General features: G+C 35.0%; 1 protein-coding gene across 3 annotated transcripts in view; it reads left to right on the top strand.

The window, feature by feature from the left end:
• Positions 1-5,960: 5,960 nt before the first annotated feature.
• LOC133520489 (tyrosine kinase receptor Cad96Ca-like) overlaps positions 5,961-22,248 on the top strand; it is a 105,560-nt gene continuing 89,272 nt past the window's right edge. For 2 of the 3 annotated variants that reach the window (XM_061854928.1, XM_061854925.1), the window contains exon 1: positions 5,961-6,145. The gene's annotated coding sequence lies outside the window, so the exon portion shown is untranslated. The other variant, XM_061854927.1, reaches the window with a different exon arrangement.

Genomic DNA, 22,248 nt, shown 5'->3' with positions numbered 1-22,248 from the left:
GCGTTGCCAGGGTTTCAAGACAATGGGGTTAAACAAATTTTGTCACTAACACATTTTTTTAATACTACGTCGGTAGCAAACAAGCATACGGCCCGCCTGATGGTAAGCAGTCTCCATAGCCTATGTACGCCTGAAACTCCAGAGGAGTTACAAGCGCGTTGCCGACCCTAACTCTCCACACCCTCGTTGAGCTCTGGCAACCTTACTCACCGGCAGGAACACAACACTAAGAGTAGGGTCTAGTGTTATTTGGCTGCGATTTTCTGTAAGATACTTCCCCAGTTGGGTTCTGCTCTAGATCTGGAATGACATACGTTGTGCTGTGCCCTACCACACAAAGCGAGATGACATTTTCAATGCCCATAGAGGTAAGAGAGGTCTTAAGGACGTACCCAGGGCCAAAAAGGGGTCCGGGTCCATTTTACATCATATCAACGCGAGGAAAATACTAACTGTAAAACTTTGCAAATCAAATCAAAATGAACGTTTTTAAATCATTATTATTCAAAATCATCACTCACAAGTCAATTTCCCCAGCCAACATGAGGAAACTTGGACGAAACAACAAAATTTACATCTAACTACTACCAGCATGCCACCATGCAGCAGCGGCATGCAGCAGTTGCATTTTATCCACTCTTGTGGATAAAATGCAACTTTTTCACCAATCTTAAAAATAATAAAGAGATCTTTTACGAGTTGCTGTGGTGAAATAGTAGATTGTTAACCAAGGGATGAAAGACAACCATTTCTGTCGAGGTAGTTTAGGTAGGTAGTAGGTAGGTAGTACTTAGAAAGTACAGTGCTCTAGAGCAGAAACGTATTATTTTCTGCACATATTTTAGAACAACAACACGACCTACTTCCAGAGCATGAAAAATAAAAAATATTTTATTTGTTACAAATCACGCTTCTAGATACGCTACACTCCACCAATGTTCAAATTTGTACATAAAAGCGCGAGTGCCTCGCTCTGTGCAATTCATGCAAAACCTTATATTCGAAGTCTCAAAGCGAATACAGAAAAGTCACTTGCAATAATGTCACTCTTGCTGCAATATCTCACACAATCAAGTTTGTAGAGTTTTAGAGCGTGTGACATATTTTCGCGCGCTTCGTTGGGCAAAAAGTTATTGCAGATTTTACAAATAATGTTTCGGGGAAATCAGAATCTGAATTTATAGATTAAATTATCTCGTAAATTACATTAATGAATAAACATAACATTTTATCGATTTGACCTCCATCCGTCGAATAGAAATACGAAAATATTAGCGTTTCTACATTTTTCAATTGGCCGTTTATTTATTAATTACACGTCAATATTAGGTACATTAAATAGAATCTGAATCAGAATTTATTTTTTTAACATAGGTATATACATATATATTAGGTGGTACTTCGAAATATATTTCGAGAATTTATTTGTTTAACATACGTAGATGTATAAAGGTGCTTTTAAATACGATCACTGTTTTTATTAACAAATTCATGCCTAAATAAGCATATGCTTCACGTATATATATTGCCATTAAGTTTAATATAAATGGCATCGCTGTTTCTGTGCTTAGTGTTTCGTTCTCTTAAGTTACAATAAGAACGAGATTTGTGATTAATTAGATACTCAAGGGTAGGTACCATCAATTTAGTCACATATGTACCCAAAAAAAAGATTAAAAATACAAATTATAGGTGTTCATTGTAAACGGGAAAATTTCCTAAAAAAAAAATCAATGCAATGATATCAGGATTAGGTCGATTACACACATAGACTATTTAATTTTGATTTCAGGTTTTGCACCACGAAAATAGTTCCCGATGCCGTACGGCATCGAGGCGCTTATAGCCTTATCAAATGATTTGTGATTGTACTATGTTTTATTTTCGTCTATTTGTTATAATAATCACAATATTAAAAAAACATTGTTATTACAAACTCAATTGCAATTTATAAACTGATTTAAACTTTCACGAATTTTACACATTGTTAAATTGTAGAACGTGACTTAATCGCGTATTAAGTTTTAAATCTACCTCCGACATTTCGAGGACGGCTTTGTAATTTAAATATGCGTACGCGGCGTATTAATACGCAATTAAGTCCCCATTCTGTAATTTAATCATTAATAAACTTTCCACAACCTATGTAAATGTATGGTTTAGGGAACAACAATTTTTTAATGGCGAAATTAAGTTTGTCTCTAAATCCAGTTTATTTTTTCATATAATACTGATTTATTTACAGTACGAAACCCTTCGCGTGTGAATCCGATTCGGACTTGGCCAGATATTTTATAATGAAAGCTATTTGCACATTGCGTCTACACTCCATCAAACCATACTAAATGTATGAAAAATTTGATGGAGTTTAGGCTGGCTGCAGTATGACCCAACCGAACTACATAACACTTCCCAATAGTCCGGTTTGGGGCCATAACCAAAGTAACAAAAGCATGCCAGTAGTTCGGCCTCGGAGTCCGGGGCCCGGACTGATCAACCGAACTACTAAAACTAGAGGATTTGTCGTTCGAACGGTGGTATACCTTCACAAACATATATACAGTCCACCCGTCAACATAGTGTCCCTAAAGTGTTCCTCTCGTGAGCTCTAGTAAAATAGGTACCTTACTTTATAGGTGCCTTACTTAATCAACCGAACTACTGAAACTAGAGGATTTGTCGTTCTAACGGTGACAAAAATACATACAGTCTACCCGACAACATAGGGTCCCTAAATTATTCCTGTCGAAAGCTCTAGTAAAATAGGTACCTTACTTAATCAACCGAAATACTGAAACTAGAGGATTTGTCGTTCTAACGGTAGTATACCTTCACAAACATATATACAGTCCACCCGTCAACATATGTAGTGTCCCTAAAGTGTTCCTGTCGTGAGTTCTAGTAAAATAGGTAATACCTTACTTTTTATCAGGAACTCAACATCACATGCAAAGTATCTAAGTTCCACAGTATTTCCAAATATTAATAGTGCGATAGTCAGCCAAACCGAAAATCTATACAGTATATTTGTTACGTCCGTTTCTGTAAACGGTAAATATATATCTGTATATATATTTAATATCTTAATAGAATTTGCATCTTACCGCGGCTTGACGTTGCGTTTGCATATTTTATAATGGACAACATACAATAAAACATTGAAAAACTGATTGAATCTTACCACATATAGTAATTACCTTAAATGGTAAGTTTTAGAGATTAATTACCCAGCGATTTTTAGAATATTTATTAAGTTTCTCATCAAACTTCTGTGAATTGTTTCATGTGAATTCATGCAAAAAATGAATATTAACAAAAATATACAGAGTTAGTAAGACAAATCAATAAAATAAATAAAAGTGAAATTCTGACACTACCTAATTTTGACTGAATAAACCGAAGCAGACACTGAGAGCATGATCGTTTTGGATTTATATGTCTGTGGTACTACTACGGTATGTCGACCGTCGATTGCGTCGAACTAGTCGAAGCATCCGGCTAAAACGGAGTGTGAGATATTGGCTTCTGATAGTGTCCTTGCACAAATTGCTTAGTTGCACTTATGTGTTAGGTAATAGAGGGCGCTATTAAGCATTAAGTGCAGTTATTAATTTTCAAATTCCAATTCTGAATGTTCTCTGCAAACTTAATATGAAAATGTATACTTAATTACTTTTTTCGATAAGTATGTATAAATTTTCCGACATTCATTATGAACATTGATTGAAGAAGAGACGTTTAAGCCTGGGTGCTTAGCCAACGTGCCAATCGTTAACGCTCCGTAGCATAGCGTAGTCATCTATCACTCTTCCATATTAGTGCGACAGTGACAATGACAGTTGTGTTTCGTTCGCTAGGGAGCGTTAACGATTGGCACGTTGGCTACGCACCGTGATAAGAGTTACTCTGTAGAAAGTTGTAGTTGAAAGCAACTTTCAAGAACGTCGCTCTAAAGAAAAGGACCTCCCCGCTCATTTTCCCGCTTTTCAAAAGCCTACATTGCACTACTATTTCTAGAGACTTGGCATTTACATTTTTCTTTATAAAGGAACCTGGCTTTTCAAATTAAAGGATTACAACAGTATTAGGATACACTTTCATTCAACTAAATTGGTTCAGAAAGATTTAACGCTACGGTGGAACATGATACTGACACCCACACTCACGCTTAACCCTTAATTTTGGATTTAGTACACGAATCTGTTTAGAAACCGGAATGAGTACTTAGGAAAAAAAAAGTGACTTAATACCCACAGTAATTCCAACTGTAACCAGTGCGAGTGAATCGCAGTCTTCTGGTTTAATTCTCCCTTTTGGACCGTTTTCTCTAGTTTCCTATGTTCACCTGACTTACTCGGTGATAACTAAGGATCACTTTTGATTAGCAAAAAGAAATTGTACTATTCAGTATCAATATCAATCCGTGATTTTGTATAGTCCGGTAAAAATTATATGAACTACCTTTTCTCTAGTACTTAATACGTTCTGTTAAACTATTCAAATGTAGGTAATGAAGCTAGAACAATGATGTAGCGTGTCAACATCACACGCTGAAGCGGAGTAGAGCAATTAACAGTGCAGTGTCCGTGCATCTTCAATCAACCTGGTAATACAATTAAAATCATCTCAGTGTTCATCACTCAGTGAAAATCTGTGACGCTTAGTAGCGACTAAAACTCTAACACCTATCTAGAAGAATCATCTCAACTATAAGGCTACGTCCGCACAGACAGGCGGCTTGCTTAGCGTCTAGAGCCTGGCGAGTCACCTAGTAAGTAGCTTAGTAAAACGAACATTCTATTGTTGAACCAAGACAAGTTTTCAACGATTTTGATAGGACACGCAATGCAAGTGTTACTTTTTTACGTCAAACTTCTATGAAGTTATGACGTATAAATAATTGAAGACTTATTTTGGTCTAACTTTAGTCGCTTCAGCGTGTATCGAAGTAAACAAACATGTCTGTTTATGTCGGTTACGTCTACACAAGCTACTAGGCTCTAGTCGCTAAACAATGTAGCTAGGTCTGTGCGGACGTCGTCGCCTAAGGGTAAACCGTTTTGGAAATAAATGGGAATAACTGTTTGTGCTTATCCAACAAAACAAACAAAAGACCACTAGTTTACCCTAACAATACAGCCTCTGTTCTGCCTTGGGCTATGATTAACTTATGAAAGACAAAGATAGGTAAATATAACTATATTACACGACAGCATCTGAACCTAAATATAAATTAGAAAATAACATCTCATGTTGCAGAGGCGAAACATTCGTAGGTATATTGTTAGATGTTATTTTAAATTGTTGGAATAGAGTGAAGTTTTTTAATCGTTTAACCAATCCATCAGCTAGGCGAAAAAATCTAAACGGAATCCTTTAGTATGGTAAACTATAATGTATAAGTAAAATATTCGCGTAAATAAAAAAGGTATCTTTAAATTTCGCGTTCTATAAACCCAAACAATAATACTCGTAAGTACCCATCACTCAAAAATATGAAATATTGTCCTGTAAGAACACTCTGACAACAGCTCCATACCACCACCAATAACAACAATATTCATTAAATTATATTAATTCCAAGTTTTAATTGAATTTCCACTGTCACGGTTGTTTTGTATGATGGAGCAGAACTTCCAAGTTACTAAAACCTGAGTTTCACTGTTAGGTATGTTGGTTGTCTCGCTAAAACACTTCGACATGGTCTAATGATTTGATACTGAACAAAAACGCTGAACAATTTCAAAATAAAACATTGATTTCAATAAGTTCTACAATATATAACTATGACTTGTACTTACCGACAATCAATTTACAATTGAGAGTAAAGCTAACAGTGACACTTCGCATTCATTAACTTCCGATACAACCTGAATTCAACTTTAGCTACCAAATAATACAGTTCAAACCATAGTTTATTATAAACCGGGTTGGTTGTAGTGGGGAAGAGGCTTGCAGCCAGTGTGACGCGAGCGCCGTGTGCAGAGGCAGTTTTAACGGTTTGGTAAACCAAAACGACACAGAACTGCTTTTCATCGAGTGAAAGTGCTAGGATCTGTGAAACGTGATAAGTGTTTTAGTAAACAATCTTACAACTAGTTCGTTGTGCGTTAAAGTGAAATATCTCTGATTTGTGGATGACACGGTAGGTCTGATTTTACTTATGGTGGGTTTGGCTCTGTTTTGAGAATCGTGTCTGTTAGCAAGTCATAACTTTGAGAGGTAACGTGGGTCTTCACTGGAGGAAGCTTAGGAATTGAAAGTGAGTCATTGGCGGAGAATTTAGGTAGGTATTGTTGGTTACTCATAATTTCATTAATAAAACATCTTACGGAACTAAAGAGTCTAAGATACTCGTATTGTTAACTGATTGTATGTATAAAACCTAGTCATAAATCATGTTACACAATATTACTTAAAAATATAAACCCATTGTGAAATACGTGGTCTATGAATTAGAAAGAAACGGAAGAAATTAATGAATTACTTTAAAAAATACAAGCTCAAAAAATAAAACTATGTAAACAAATTATACGGCGCATAATGAATTTAAAATACTTCGGAATATGTGGACTTTTTAGTATAATGCTGTCACTTAAAATAGTTGTAATATAAAACTAGCGTTATGACCGTATTTTGCATGTTTAACCAGCCTTAAATTGATAGTTTTCTTCTTTAGGTACAGTCAGCATCAATAGTAGCGGATGAAACAACGCACCAAAAGAATCTGATATCCCGGATAACTTTTCCAAATATAGATAAATCTCTAAAATTTACATTCAAAAGTATATCTTTTACCGTCTTCATTATTCTGCATATATAACCACCACATTTTGTTAAGCTGTTTCAGAATGGTAAATACTTTTGAAACCTTGTTTGATCCGCTACTTTTGATGCTGACTGTACCTACTATTATTTTTGCACATAGTAATTTTGACAGAGGTGAATACATTAAATTTTTCCTCAGCAGCTGAGACAAAACGTATTTAATACACTGTTTGTATGTGGATAGGTTATAATATAACGTTTGTCGTTAATCGTCAAGGATGTGGAAAAAATAAAAAATCCATTAAAAGGTAATAAACGATTCGATCCAATGACGAATGCTAAGGCATCATGACCATTATCGATTCAACGTTAAACAAAGAGTTATCAAAAGCTAAGCTTATGAACCCAGAAGTTGATTGTCGAAGTATGACTTCCTCGTCATACAAGGTCAAATCCGGAGAAGGGATAAGCCGATTGCTGTTTGTGGATCTCAAGGTCTTGCCACTATATCCAATTAGTAGCGCGAGCGCCGGTGTATCAAATTCTCAAATAACCAGTTTAAAATGACTTTAAGATCAGTAAAACTACGTGTCGATTGCCAGCACACTTATATTAGATCCTCTGAGCTTTCGACTTGCAGGGCAATCGATGGGAACATATTTCAAGCATCTTGCATAGAGTAGGCGAGCTTTACGTTACAGCTTAATTTTAACAGGATTTCTTGTTTCTTGCCTTTTACTATTTGTGTAGTTACGAGTACGTAGTTTACAAATAGCATGATAATGAATAATATGAGAAAGGGCGGCCGATGGATGCAATATGGTGACGAAAGCATAAGATGGATAAGACTTAATAAGTTTCGAGTAATATTTATGTATAAAAATATATATGCATTTTTTGTTATTATATCAGTAAGTTCCAAATAATGATGAAGTATCACTTTACGAATACGCACCTCTTACATCTGTAGATGTAGAGAGGTCATTTCCCCTGTATAAGTGTATAGTGAACTATAAAAGGAATGGGCTGAAAATATCGAATAAAGAAAAATTATGATTAATTATTTCAAGAATAAAACACTATAACTTTTTTGAAATTATGTTGTCTTTATTTAAATCGATTGTAGTCGTATTCATATTACGTATATCGTTCAAATACTACGTACGTCGTACGTCAAAATAATGTGACGCAATTTGCATCCGTCAGCCGCCCATTAAATTATGACCCATGTTTCGATTTTAATGTTACCGTAATAACCCGTTTTTGTCCAGGGAAAACCATTTTCACTAAAAATGGGTTTTCACTAATTTTTAGGGTTCCGTACCCAAAGGGTCAAACGGGACCCTATTACTGAGACTTTGCTGTCCGCCCGTCCGTCTGTCACCAGGCTGTATCTCATGAGCCGTGATAGTTAGCCAGTTGATATTTCTACAGATTATGTATTTCTGTTGCCGCTATTAACAACAAATAAATTAATAAATATTTAAGGGGGGCTCCCATACAACAAACATATTTTTTTTACCGTTTTTATAAATAATGGTACGGAATCCTTCGTGCGCGAGTCCGACTCGCACTTGCCCGATTTTTTGTAATTATGTTGCAAAAATATTTCATTTTTACGCCAATCTGTACAATTTCTACTATTTACAAGAATTACAAGTATGATATAAATAGATATTCATGACACGTCTATTCTAACGTCTCTCACGACTTCAAAAACGTTTAAGAACCCATTTTTTTTTTAAATTTGAATGATCTTCGTTAGCCCTTAATAAATAATGTATAATTAGTAATTATTCGCATAAATGAGGAAGCAGTGTATGCTCTTGTATGATTGCGAAGGATTAATTATATACCTGCTTTCTGAAGTGTAAATTAGGAAGTTAAACTCGGTACCGCATGAAACTCAAATTTTAGATCTCACTTGACAGGAAATTTAACTTTTTGACTTTCCGAATCCTCTTAAACAATTGCGAAAGGAGCAACAACAAAATTAGGATAATTTTATCTTACAACTTGAATCTTTATTTTTATATTAAAATTGTTAATGCCACAACTTTGGAATTTAGAAAGAGATAACGTAGCTTGTTAGACACTTTTATTTAATAGAAAATAATTTTATCGCTAAGTTACTTTCTAGTGGTTTTATGACTTTAGGTGGTTTGGCTTAAATAAATGCAAATAAAGATATAGATGATAGATACCTAGCTAATTAATGGTAGGAGTCTGAAGTTTGAATACTCATTCTTTGTTAGACTGTATGAACAAAATATTATGACTAAGGTAGCAGTACTAGTGCTCGACGCTGCACTAGTCATCGACATGGGCACTTTATTTCATGGAAATATAGGTTAAATTTGAACAACGAAGATTTTTCTGTATTCGAACTTAATCCTTGTCACTTTGACATAAAGTGCCCATGTCGAGTACTAGTGCAGCGTCGAGCACTAGTACTTCTACCTTACTTACTCAACTTCTAGTTTCCTTTAGAAAAGTAGGTGTTAGATAAAATACTTTCGAGCTCCGAATGCGACTGTATCGCCATACAACAATAATAAAATAAGCACATCGTAGGTGTTTAATATGTCATATACATAGAAAAGTAATGAGGTATTTTAGTTATCAAATTTGAGGTAACAGTAAGTATGGGTAGAAGCGCTGGTGGCCTAGCGGTAAGAGCGTGCGACTTGCAATCCGGAGGTCGCGGGTTCAAACCCCGGCTCGTACCAATGAGTTTTTCGGAACTTATGTACGAAATATCACTTGATATTTACCAGTCGCTTTTCGGTGAAGGAAAACATCGTGAGGAAACCGGACTAATCCCAACCAGGCCTAGTTTATCCTCTGGGTTGGAAGGTCTGATGGCAGTCGCTTTCGTAAAAACTAGTGCCTACGCCAAATCTTGGGATTAGTTGTCAAGCGGACCCCAGGCTCCCATGAGCCGTGGCAAATGCCGGGACAACGCGAGGAAGAAGAGTAAGTATGGGTAGTTGAACGAATATGAATATGTAAAATACGAGTAGCATACGAAAAATGTGAGGCAATCAAGTTTGTAAAATTATTAATAAAGGGTTAGAAACTGTTATTAAATGTGACAAATTAAAACCAGATTGATTGATTGATTTCACATCAAGATTTTAATATATCCAGCTACTCGTATTTTTAGTGAAACAACGTAGCTTACAAATGTGTATTAGTGTTAACCTTACACTAACCTTCACTGCGCGGCGTTTTCATAAAAAAACTTGCTAAAAACGTCACTTTTTATCCACTTACGTACTTAATTGCTTTGTTTAACGACGCAGGCTATAATGGTTCAATTATTAAACGGTGGGAAACTACCCGTTATTCAATTAAACTTGTTTTGTTTACGTGAATAAAACAACTAGCCTAAAAACAACGTGTCGAGAGGCACATATTTCACCTTTAAACTGTCATTCGTAATCAACGTGGGAGGAGATGAATTAACCTTTTAAAAAGAAAGCCCCACTATGTCAATCACGATAGGTTTTTTAGACATTTCAGTGTATTTTATATAATATTTTGTTTAACCGTTTAACCGTTACTATACAGGTGTGTTTTAGGGATATTTTCACGTATTTAAAAAAATATTATTAAAAACAAATTTATTATCGTTTATCTGTAACAAAACCTATTATCTATGGACTGTGTGTGGAAAATGTTTCGTCTATGTGTGCTGTGGTGTGTGTGAGTGAGTGAGTGAGTGAGTGTGTGTGGTGTGTGTGTGTGTGTGTGTGTGTGTGTGTGTGTGTGTGTGTGTGTGTGTGTGTGTGTGTGTGTGTGTGTGTGTGTGTGTGTGTGTGTGTGTGTGTGTGTGTTTTGATATTTTTGAAATACGAACAATATAAATTCAGAATCTAGTGGTATTGACCACTCTTTTTTAATTCTATTAGTAATATTTAAATGCCTGGTAATGGAGATACATTGAACTGTAGTCCACGGAAGTAAGAACTTTAGTTTTAATTTTTTTGTAAAATCGGATTGTAGCTTTGAGCCGAGCTAGTAATGTATGGGAATGACATACATGCGTATTCTAATTTTAATAATAAGAGATTAGAAAGACTAAGAGACTAGAGAAAAAAAGAATAAGAGAAGAGACATTTCATCAACCAAAAACGTCACTTTTGATACTGACAGATCCACTGGCTGGCTGATCTGACTGGTATGAACTGTATACCCGTAGTAAGTAAGAAATTTCCATTTGATTTGAATCCAAATCATAATCTGTTATGGTCTTAGGGGCGCTTTCTCTTAATTATATCGTATTATTATGTATATCGTCGCCTAGTACCCGTAGTACAAGCTTTACTTAGTTTGGAGCTACGTAGGTCGGTCTGTGTAAGATTGTCCCCAAATATTAATTCTATTTATTTTTTATTTGATTATTAGTCTTAATTATAAATATATAAATATTGGTAGCAGCAAAGTAAAGTTATACCCAGCATAAATAGCAGCGGAAGAAAATATGCGTCAAAAGTGTGTACTAATTATTATTCCCTTATAGCTTTATCATCAATGTATAATGTCTATATGACAAACTAAATGTAAAAGACACGAGTTTAAAAACGATTTGAAAAAAAAATACTCTCCCATACATTTTGGCTGGTTTATGTTGTTATTTTGTATATGAGAGTTTTTTTTTTTAATTTCGGTGTTGGTCCCATACCAAAAGTTGCTCAGTATTCAGCCCGAAAATTATTGCAGGTGGCTCAATTTTATTTACACCCTGTAAGTATATCACAGGTGACATCGTGCTTCTATTCTTATCACATGTCACTATGCCTGTCACTTTCGCGCTTATATACTTGTTAGAACGTGACAGGCATGGTGACAAATGATAAAGAGCCGACCATCTTAGCCCTACTGCGGCGGTATCATGGTCGCATTATTATCACTTGTCATGTCATGCGTCACTTTTGCACTTACATACTTGTTAGAACGTAACAGGCATGATGACAGATGATAAAAAACCGACCATCTTAGCCCTACTGTATAATGTAAAACAATAAAAGAGTTGCAGATACTTATGACATGATGTTGGTTATTATTGATGCTGACTGTTCCTATGTACGAGTACAGTTAGCTGCAGACATACCTTATTTCCTGCATATAAGTTTGTAAGGGATCTCCCTGGCCTCTCTGCGACTGAATGTTTCAAGCGGCGATGTAGACAATCCTAAGGCCTAAGGCATTAGGCAGCACCGGTTAGTAATCAACATTATGTCAAAAATGTACCCAAAGATAAATCGTATGCCATGTTCCAATAGCAATAAAGCTATTAAGAAACTGGCACAACCGTTCAGTAGTTTATGATATTCATTACGTCTGTCTAACTGACATAAACGCAGCGGGGGACTACCTGCATATCTAAAAACATTTTATACCTTTGCTTTTTTTTCTAGTAGTCATTGCTTTTCAACGTTAATTAAATCTCTGTTTCAAGTTTAATTAAATGCACCTACTTAATTAAAATAAATAAAATACCCATATTTTGTGCCAAGTTATTAAAAAAATCCACAACAACATAGTGTAAAAACATAAATGTTGTCAAATTTTATAATTCCAATAGCGAATTTGTTTTAAAGTGATTTCACAATATGGCTCAAAATCAAAAATTAAAAGGATACATTTGAGTAGTTTTAAATGAGGATTTAAATCTTCAGAATATCGAAATTCTAAGTGATAATGCTTTTAGATATATGACTTAACAGAACGTTGTGGTTTATGGTATACCTTTTTATAATCTATAGCCATGGTTTTGCATCATCTGATTTTGATATTAGGCACATATGTAAGTACCCAACAATGGCTACATTCTGATGAGAATCTTCGTGCCACTTCCAAAAGTTACCATACAGTCAAACAGACATGCAAGGTAGATATATATAGATATACGGAAAATTCCATCGTAAAGCATTTGTGCGCAGACATTCGATCACGTGAGCATTTTGAAATGGCTTCAATTAACACGGCTTACTTATGATATAGAGGCAAACGAGATTCCTATCGAACGTATGGACAGCATTCTCCCCATCAGTTTCTTGTTTATTACAAGCTTTTATTTAATTTTCTCGTCCGTTGTCTGTTTGTAGGCTAGTATTTAATTATGATACCCTTTCCCGCTATGTGTCAGTGAGTCTAATGATGGGACCGGAACACAGTATCGGTAGTGTGTGTGTAATCAATACAAACCAATCTAATTTGAATTAATTTCCCGTTGTACCCCTCTCAGGCAAAAAATATAGGTACCTAATTATACCAGAGAGGGTAAAGTATAACCAAATGTTTGGCGACAATCTTATTTGAATCGACTGGCTGTGTAGTATCTAACAAGCTTTGTAAGAATTAATGTGAACCTAAGTGAAAATATAGTAAAATAAATATATCAAATTACCTTAAAAATGATATTGATACAAAAGATTAAATTAAAAGTTTTTTTCGGTATTTCACGACATAAATTGTATTAAGTACGTTTGTATTTATTTTGGAATACATTATAATTTAAACTTTATGCCTTATAAATTGTATTCACTTAAGAAAGCATGAAACTAGATGTAAATAATTCAAAGAATAACATTGTATAGTTCATTGTAAAGTAGAATAAAGTAGCTATTTGTTCCAAAGTTTCACTCAGTTGACAAAAATCTTTTCACAGTTGCTAACAGACCATCCAGTTTGAACTTTAAATCGTGTGTAGATCTACAAGCTTGTGTTGACTAAGCCGCCCAGTAAAATTTTGTAAACCTCTGTAAAGTTACTAATTCAACAAGAATCAACGGGGCATACACTTTCCGCTGTGTGTGTACTGTGTACTTACTACGTAGCAACTATTCGTCCAGTGTCGGCTACTCGCGACGTGTCGACACTTTGGAAAGGCCACCCGGATGCTTCCATAATGAGCCCATGTTCGGAGAACTCCTGATCAGTTGTCATCTACATTATACAAAAACGTGTTTTGCAGGGCACATTGCTTTCTTTTAATAAAGGGAGAGGCAAATGTTTATTCTTCTAATTTCCCCTCTGTTAGATGTCAAATACAACCAGTCAATCAATTTTACTACTGAATGCGGAATTGTGTGTGGGATTGTGAATCTAATACGAAATAAAATGTTAATTGAGACTTTTTACTCACTTATTTATCTGGAGATTCTTTAGCAATTCAATGAGTCACCAAAATAATACGGCGTTATGGAAGACTTACGCACGCACAGCTGACGCAGTTGACACAGGTCTTGGGTCCAATTAATTCACTCTCGTCTGTTGAATGTATAACATCATATATAATATTAGTAGACCTAGACACAGGCGTTTTATCAGAATGAAATGAATTTAAAGATCCCTTTTTATCAGAGAAAAACCAGTGCATAGTGAGTGATTAATATACGATATTTATTTAACCACTAGAACTGATTTGGAAAACATTTAAGTATTTATGCGTGGGTAACTGCAAAGTAAATGTTTTATTTTAAAAATATCCCTTAAAGAGAAAACTAACGCAAAACTGAAGTTTTTAGGGTTCCGTAGCTTAAGGGAAAATAACGGAACCCTTAAACCTGACCGTCCGTCCGACCGTCTATCACAGCCTATTTGCTCCGAAACTACTGGACCTATTAAGTAAAAATTTGGTACACATATGTAAATTTGTGACCTAACGACGGATATGTAACAACAAACTTTATGTATATAAGTTACTTGTGGATAACGTTATTGACTGTACATAAAACCAACACTTAATAATGTAACACCATTTGTAAATTATAATTGTATAGTTGCTTGTTATCCCTTAAAATTAATAAAATAAAATAAATAAACAAATTTTAAACATATGGCCACTTTTGGGGCATAAATGAGAAAATTAAAAAAGTAAGTTTAGCAAACTATACCGTGATATACTTAATATCAAAATAAAGGGCTCATTTTGAGAGTCATAAATATATATTTTCATGATATTAGGATAAAAATTTAGAAGTTATTCAAGAAAATATGTAAAAATGACCATTCCCTCCCCGCGCCCCTTTATCTGCAAAACTACTAGATCAAAAATTTTGAAGAAAAAATACACAACTTAACTAAGAACCTGAAGATGACATGAAAACCTATTAAAAACCTGCAATCAAGCATCAGTCAGAGTTAAGAACTAAAATGTGGTTAGGCTTTTTTGCTTTAGAGATACAGCGGCAATGGTTGACGTGAAACGTGGGGTAGAAACCTGCAATCAAGCATCAGTCAGAGTTAAGAACTAAAATGTGGTTAGGCTTTTTTGCTTTAGAGATACAGCGGCAATGGTTGACGTGAAACGTGGGGTAGACAGCTATTGCGAAGGCCAAAGGCCGAGATCCGCCTAGGGCCGAAGGCTCCAAACATTCCGAAGTGGCGTGCCTAGCTGCGGGACTAAGTTCAGTCAAAGAACAATAGTACAAAAGTGTCTGAATTCAATGACCGAAGGCCGAGCCCCGTGTAGAGCTGAAGGCCCGAAGCTTCCGAACTGTGCACCAATCTCTACCTAACTTTGGCCTCCCATGCTGGCGTCCCTCTTCCGCACGCTTCGGGCCTTCAGCCTTCTCATTTGGGTACTTGTTATAATTATTCCATACTTGTTTTTGGTATCCGAGCAATTTTGCATCAGTTTTGTACATTAAATTTTACATAGTAGTCTCAAACAAGAGCAATCATAACGTATCTGTGAAAAACTTTAAAATTTATTTACAACTTCTTTTACAATTTTAATTACTGATGAGATCACCACGTATAAAAGTTATTTAAGTTCCAAGTGCGTCGTTTCTAGCGCAAAATAAGCGCCATATCTGTCAGCGGTAGGTACACAATTACAAGTAATGGCTTCTTTCCTAACCATCGCCACTATGCACATACTAAGATACCGTGCCATAAAAATTTCCGTTACATCTGGTTTTTTTTTTCGGGATTTTCACGACGTTTCACTCACGTATTTGACGTATAAAAAGAAATTTATTTTTTTTTAATTTTGTGATGTATGTATGGAACCCTTGATATGCGAGTGTGACTCGCACTTGGCCGGTTTTTTATATTTGAACCACATCACACTGGGATGATTTCTTCGACTCGTTCATATTTAATTACATGTCTGTTCCAAGAAATCTCTTGCTTCAGGATAATATGACTTGTTATTTTTAGCTTTGAATTACATATTTTCAGAAAACATGATATCCGCGATCGGGAGCACGTATTTCTATCTCACTTTTACGCTCAGTGAGATAAGAACACAAATCTATAGGGCCTTAAGACGCAGAAGGAATTAAATTTATCAACTTGTCGTACCTATATATTAATTAAATTTAGGAGAATATATACAATAATTTCGGAAAATAGACAAGAGGATTATAATAATTTCTGAGAATAGACACGAGTGTAGCTACCACTAGTTCGGCACTGACATAAATGCTATCGAGAACGTAACTTACTTTCTATGCATCTCAATCGTACCTTCATATAAGTGCGAGCGAGATGTATAGAAAGTAAATTACGTTCTCGATAGCGTATATGCATATGTTTTCAGGGTTCATATTATGTACGGGTATGTATGTGAGTTTCTTTATTCCACCGTAACTTCTAAATGCCTTCACTGATGTATTTACTTGTGATTTGTCATTCGAATTTAGAATCCCTACGTCATTCGGATTGAATACACTAGAACCGTGACTATAGACCCTAGTCATAGTGTTGAGTTCCTGCCGTTGAGTAAAGTTGCCAGAGAGCTCAACGAGGGTGCCTAGTATTAGGGTCGGCAACGCGCATGTAACACCTCTGGGGTTGCAGGTGTCTATTATAGGCTACGGACACTGCTTATCATCAGGGCTGTATGCTTGATTGCCATCGACAAGGTATTAAAAAAAGTCGAGATCGAGTGAGATATTTGATTGATTTGAAAGAAGATATATATAAGCAACATACGCGTCAATGGCTTAACCCATCTAGTATTGGTAAAGTAAAAAAATTACCAAATAGGTATTCTAACAAAAATTTATCCCGTAATAAATTAAATTGATTGAATCACGTAGCAAGTAGAAGAGTATCTGTTTTGCATTTCCCCATTTAAAAGGTGTCCCGACGAGCAGGCGAATTAAAATAAATATACAGAATATACAGTCACGATTCTAAATATGTATAATCTTTTGTGTTGCTGCTTATGAGCCTTACACTCTTATATTCTATTTATATTTATATTCAAATATTTTGTTAACATATCTTAAATAATTTTAGCTTATTAGTTCGCTTTTTACTGCAGTCGTGTTTTTTTTAAATTATTAAGCAATATATTTAAACAGGAAAATTGTAAATTGAATTTATGAATAGTTTCTTTAAGAAATTGCGAATACATCGCTTGTTATATTGTATATCCGCCTTATTGATATAGGTAGTTGATATCTGGGGGCATTATACTACCTACATGTATCTTAATATATCAGTGTCGGTTTTGTTATTAAAATAGTCCCCACGCCTCCTCAAAACATGGAAAACTTACTCCACCTCAACTATTATCAGAAATGAATTCTCAGAGGTTATATACTCATCGCTCCCTCACTTTGTACTTCCAACAAACTTTGATTGCTTAATTAAGATGAAGTAGTTGTAAAGGTTTCACGAAACAGCTTGCGAGCTCGCCGTGAACCACGATATAATACACCTACAACTTTCATGTTAAAACCTTTTCTTCACATATATCATAAACCCTCTATGATACGTTCAATTAGTGTACCGTTAATGTGAAGATAATCTTTACATCAGATAATCTTTACCTAGCCATAGACACGTGCGTGTTAGTTCAAGAGTCCTTTTATTTTGGATTCTAAATAAGACCCACGGAGTATAAGTTGTAGCAACTGTCAGGGACCCCAAAATAGTCTTTGGTTTATGTTTATTTGAATTTGGCAAAAGTACTATCTGGGTGAATTAACTTTTTGTCACACGTTGCCTTACAAACTATATGCCACTGTTGCCGCTGTGGCTGTCCCATCGGCCAGGATAAAACAAAAAAAGTTTATCCATCTATCTAATGACGAGTTCGCGTTTAAAGCTTTGCGCATTTATCGTCAATAATAATCAATTATGAACGTCGGAAATAAAGGTAACAAAATAAATATATTATATTATAAAATTTGTTCAAAACGAGTAACTTTTAAGTGTAATTCTTTCACGTATTCGTGCATTCCACGAAGTTCGAAAATGTAAAATTACAGTATGTATATCCCTCGCTTTCCTGACGTTGAATTTAAAAGGTTTCCCAAATCACGCGTTCACCGGTGCTGCCTTATATGTAGAACTTTGTGGTCGACTAAGCTTAATCTAAGTTCGAACGGACTGATCTTGAAAAAATATTTGGTAAATTTTATAGTTATTTTGGAAAACCTATTTTAATTTTTGAACATAAATATACAGCATACCTTGGGGCATGGAGGTAAAACCTCACCTCAAGCTGATACTCGAAAACTGGGAAAGGGACTATTCCACCCATTTTGATACCTACTTAGTTATCAAGTTGTAATCCATGTGTTTTTTGGTTACCGTTGATTTTATCAGAAAAAAAAACGTATTTAATTATAATTATTTAAAATTGAATATGGATGTCTAATTTCGCTAGTCTCGCTTTTTTGTAGCCGACTTTCCCAATATACTGAAATCAAAAAATCACGGTGCCTTTTTTCAAGATAAAGGACGAACGTGAGGTTTTAACTAAAACCCGGGTGAAAAATTTGGACTTTTATGGTATAGTAATGAGAAATAAAAATGTGAATTAGTACTAAGTTATATGAACAAGGAGAAACAGAAGACCGAATGTCATAATATGATTTTCAAGTAGAGATATAATTTTATTTAAACATTTTGCTGACCATGTTTCTATTAACTTCTTTGAAAACTGTTTAAATCTTCAAAATATTTTTTGACGATTGGTGGAAGATTTAAAACGGGTCTAGGTTTTAGTGATAACGTTCGTGCGCCGGAGTCATGCACGAAGTTTGATGGATTAATACAGGGGTAGTTGGGAAAATAACATTATACTGTTGGCAACACGGTAAATGGTGGGGACACGGAGTAACTTGGACAGGCTCGTTCACTTGGGTTGAGGCCGTCAAAGAAGACGCATCGTAAAGGCCTGGTTAGATCAAAGTACCTACAAGTTACCTTCATTATTTTATTAGTTATAGTAGTAGAGTAACTAAACGAGAAGAAGCATCACAATTAAACAAAATCGAGAGTATTATGGGTTCGATAACCAGTTTGCAATACGCAGGTCGTTCAATGTATGTGAGCTACATCAGTAGGTACATGATTTGAAATGAAGGAAGTTACTTTGACCGGGTGCGCATAATGACTACCTAATATAATTCAGGCATTAATAAAATTATGCGTTTGAGCAGGTACGGGTCCTAGTAATTTTATGCGGAATATTTTGATAAGAACGTATTCGTAGATACTAAAAAAAAGCGGCCAAGTGCGAGTCGGACTCACCCATGAAGGGTTCCGTACCATTTATGACGTATTAAAAAAACTACTAACTAGATCTGGTTCAAACCAATTTTTGGTGGAAGTTTGCATGGTAATGTATATCATATATTTTTTTAGATTTTTAGATTTTTCATTCTGTTATTTTAGAAGTTACAGGGGGGACACACATTTTTTTCACTTTGGAAGTGTCTCTCGCGCAAACTATTCAGTTTAGAAAAAAATGATATTAGAAACATAAATATCATTTTTGAAGACCTATCCATAGATACCCCACACGTATGGGTTTGATGAAAAATGTTTTTTTGAGTTTCAGTTCTAAGTATGGGGAACCCCCAAAATTTATTGTTTTCTTTTCTATTTTTGTGTAAACATCTTAATGCGGTTCATAGAATACATCTACTTACCAAGTTTGAACAGTATAGCTCTTATAGTTTCGGAAAAAAGTGGCTGTGACATAATCGGACAGATAGACGGATATGACGAATCTATAAGGGTTCCGTTTTTTGCCATTTGGCTACGGAACCCTAATAAGACGTGTATATAAGTTATACCGGCAGAAAAGTCATAAAATAAAAGTATACTATCAGTTTGATGAGACACGGGCATTGGAGACTTTAGAGGAAATAGTTATTGGTACTTTCATAAACCGTTATATTCTTCAGAGGGAAGTAGGTATAGCACGATCGAGTGCGTCCATACAAAAATAGAAAACGTTTCTTCTAAATATTTTCCATTCTGCATATTTTTTTAGTATCTTAGTAACACAATAGGTTTTATAGGTTTTCCTTTTTTTCTATATTTACAAAACAATTTTTTTTTTTTTTAAAAAAGCGAGACCTATAATATATTAGGTACTGAAGCGATCAACAACAAAATCTAAGTTATTTGTAAAGATTCAGTTAGTGTAATTTCAGAGAAAAAGTACCGTTATTTCGTTAGGATTGCAAATTTCCACTAATAAAATATAGGGTGATTTATGGAAAAACTGGGGTCTTTTTGTTAGTTTTAATCCGGATCATTTTTATTTACTCAAACTGTTCGTAACACTAGTCGGGTTATACGTTAATAATAGTGGCATTAGGTAGTTAGTTAATTCATATTTGCCTACAACCAAAAAACCCGCCTAAAAATATTAAATACAGCTAGTGTATGAACTTAAATTTCAAAGTCATCGCTGCATTACATATATTGTTTATTGTTGGCTTGTTAGTTTATACCGGATGTGGCCTGTAAAAGATGCAAAAAAATTAAACTCTGGGCTGTACTCCTCAAACTGACCAACATTTGTTTAACAACTTTTAAAAATAATTTGTTTTGATTTTTGTAACTTTTTAAAGTTTATTCTAATCTATTGAGAATTTTGTTATGCTTAAAGCGTGACAAGCAACGTACATTACACTGATGAGAGCAAACATTGAAGATAATATTTAATTTGTATAAAAAATACGAAGTCAAAATACTTCATAATTTTTAACAGTTATAATGTATGTTTAAGTTATTTGCTCGTATTACAAGCGCTACCCGGTAGTTATGATAGTAAATATTTACCCTATAATTGTTACTCTCGTGAGAGTTTACCTACACTTTTACCGAAGTTTAGTTTGTGGTTACCTCACCATGATCACAGTACACGCATTCGAGTATCAGTAAGTCAACTCATCACCCGCTTAGAGCTCCTCTCGCCCGTCACAACGTGACCGCTCATTTGATCGATTGTTCAAACACAAATGCCAATTTTGCTACTGATAGATCATATCCCTGACAAATCCACACCAAATTCATAACGGGTTACTACAATCAGAATACGCCTCCTATATCTACTTCATACATGTAATCTACAGATTGAGCAGCGGTTCTATTATCTCTAAACTATATGTATATTTAGTGTAATCAAACGTATAATTTAACTTATTATAGTATTTAAGTAGCAATAATACGTTGCTCAAAATGTACGTTTTCGTGTATTTCTCACTGCGCCCACCCTGACGCATTTCTGTTTTGCCCTATGGTTGACTGGTAGAGAATGCCTGTTTTACTCTTTTATGAAGTGCAATGTGAAATAAAGTTTAAAATAAATAAATGAAATCTAACCATTGACTGTTACATTTAGATTGTGTACTACCCATGGGTACTGTGGGTAAGCGTGGCTAAACGCTCGAATGTCCGCTACTGCCGATGCATTAAGGAGCTCGGTTTACGCACCTAATTGCGAACCTGGCCTCACACCACCACAGATTACTTACACGTGAAGGTAACGTAAGTTATTATGAATTTTCGTACACTTAATTCTACACCGTGGGGTCAAGTTACCCGACTGATCTTAAACCCGCATTCCTGAGGTCATAAATAATAAATGTTATAAGACTTCTGTTTTGTTTATATTCAGCAAAAAAAATAAAAAGTGTGTGTGTGTGTGTGTGTGTTTTCTGCACACGACAAGTTATTTCTTTTTACATCTTGGCGAAAAAAGGAACAATACAACCAATAAGTTTTTTTTACTACACATAAATTTTGCGAGTTTCCTTTAAAACTTCAATGTCTGTCAGTACGTCTAAACCAAGTCACATAGTGGTAGCGTTGCAGCCAAAAAGGCGTTTTTCACTGAGTTATTACAGAAACGAATTTTCACAAGAATTGTCATTATCTCTAAAACAAGACCGATTTCTGAAAATTTTGTATGACATTTTAGTCTCTAAATGTGGTCAAGAATGTAGCTTTAATTTTTTTTTTGGATTATTTGAGCCCACGGCCCACGGCATATATCCGCCATCAGCCATCACTATAGGCGGCTCATGTGTAAGTAAATATTCTTTATTGCACCACAAAGAAAACTAATTTAAAAACAGATTTACAATGTAAAGAAAGATAGCAACAGGCGGTCTTATCGCTGTAAGCGATCTCTTCCAGACAACCTTAGGGTAGCAGGATATAAAGAACAGTAAGTTTTTAGAACAGGTAGTGCACGAATTAATTAGA

The sequence above is a fragment of the Cydia pomonella genome, chromosome 8, assembly GCF_033807575.1.
Source record: "Cydia pomonella isolate Wapato2018A chromosome 8, ilCydPomo1, whole genome shotgun sequence".
NCBI lineage: Eukaryota > Metazoa > Arthropoda > Insecta > Lepidoptera > Tortricidae > Cydia > Cydia pomonella.
This window is presented reverse-complemented; position numbering and strand designations above follow the sequence as displayed.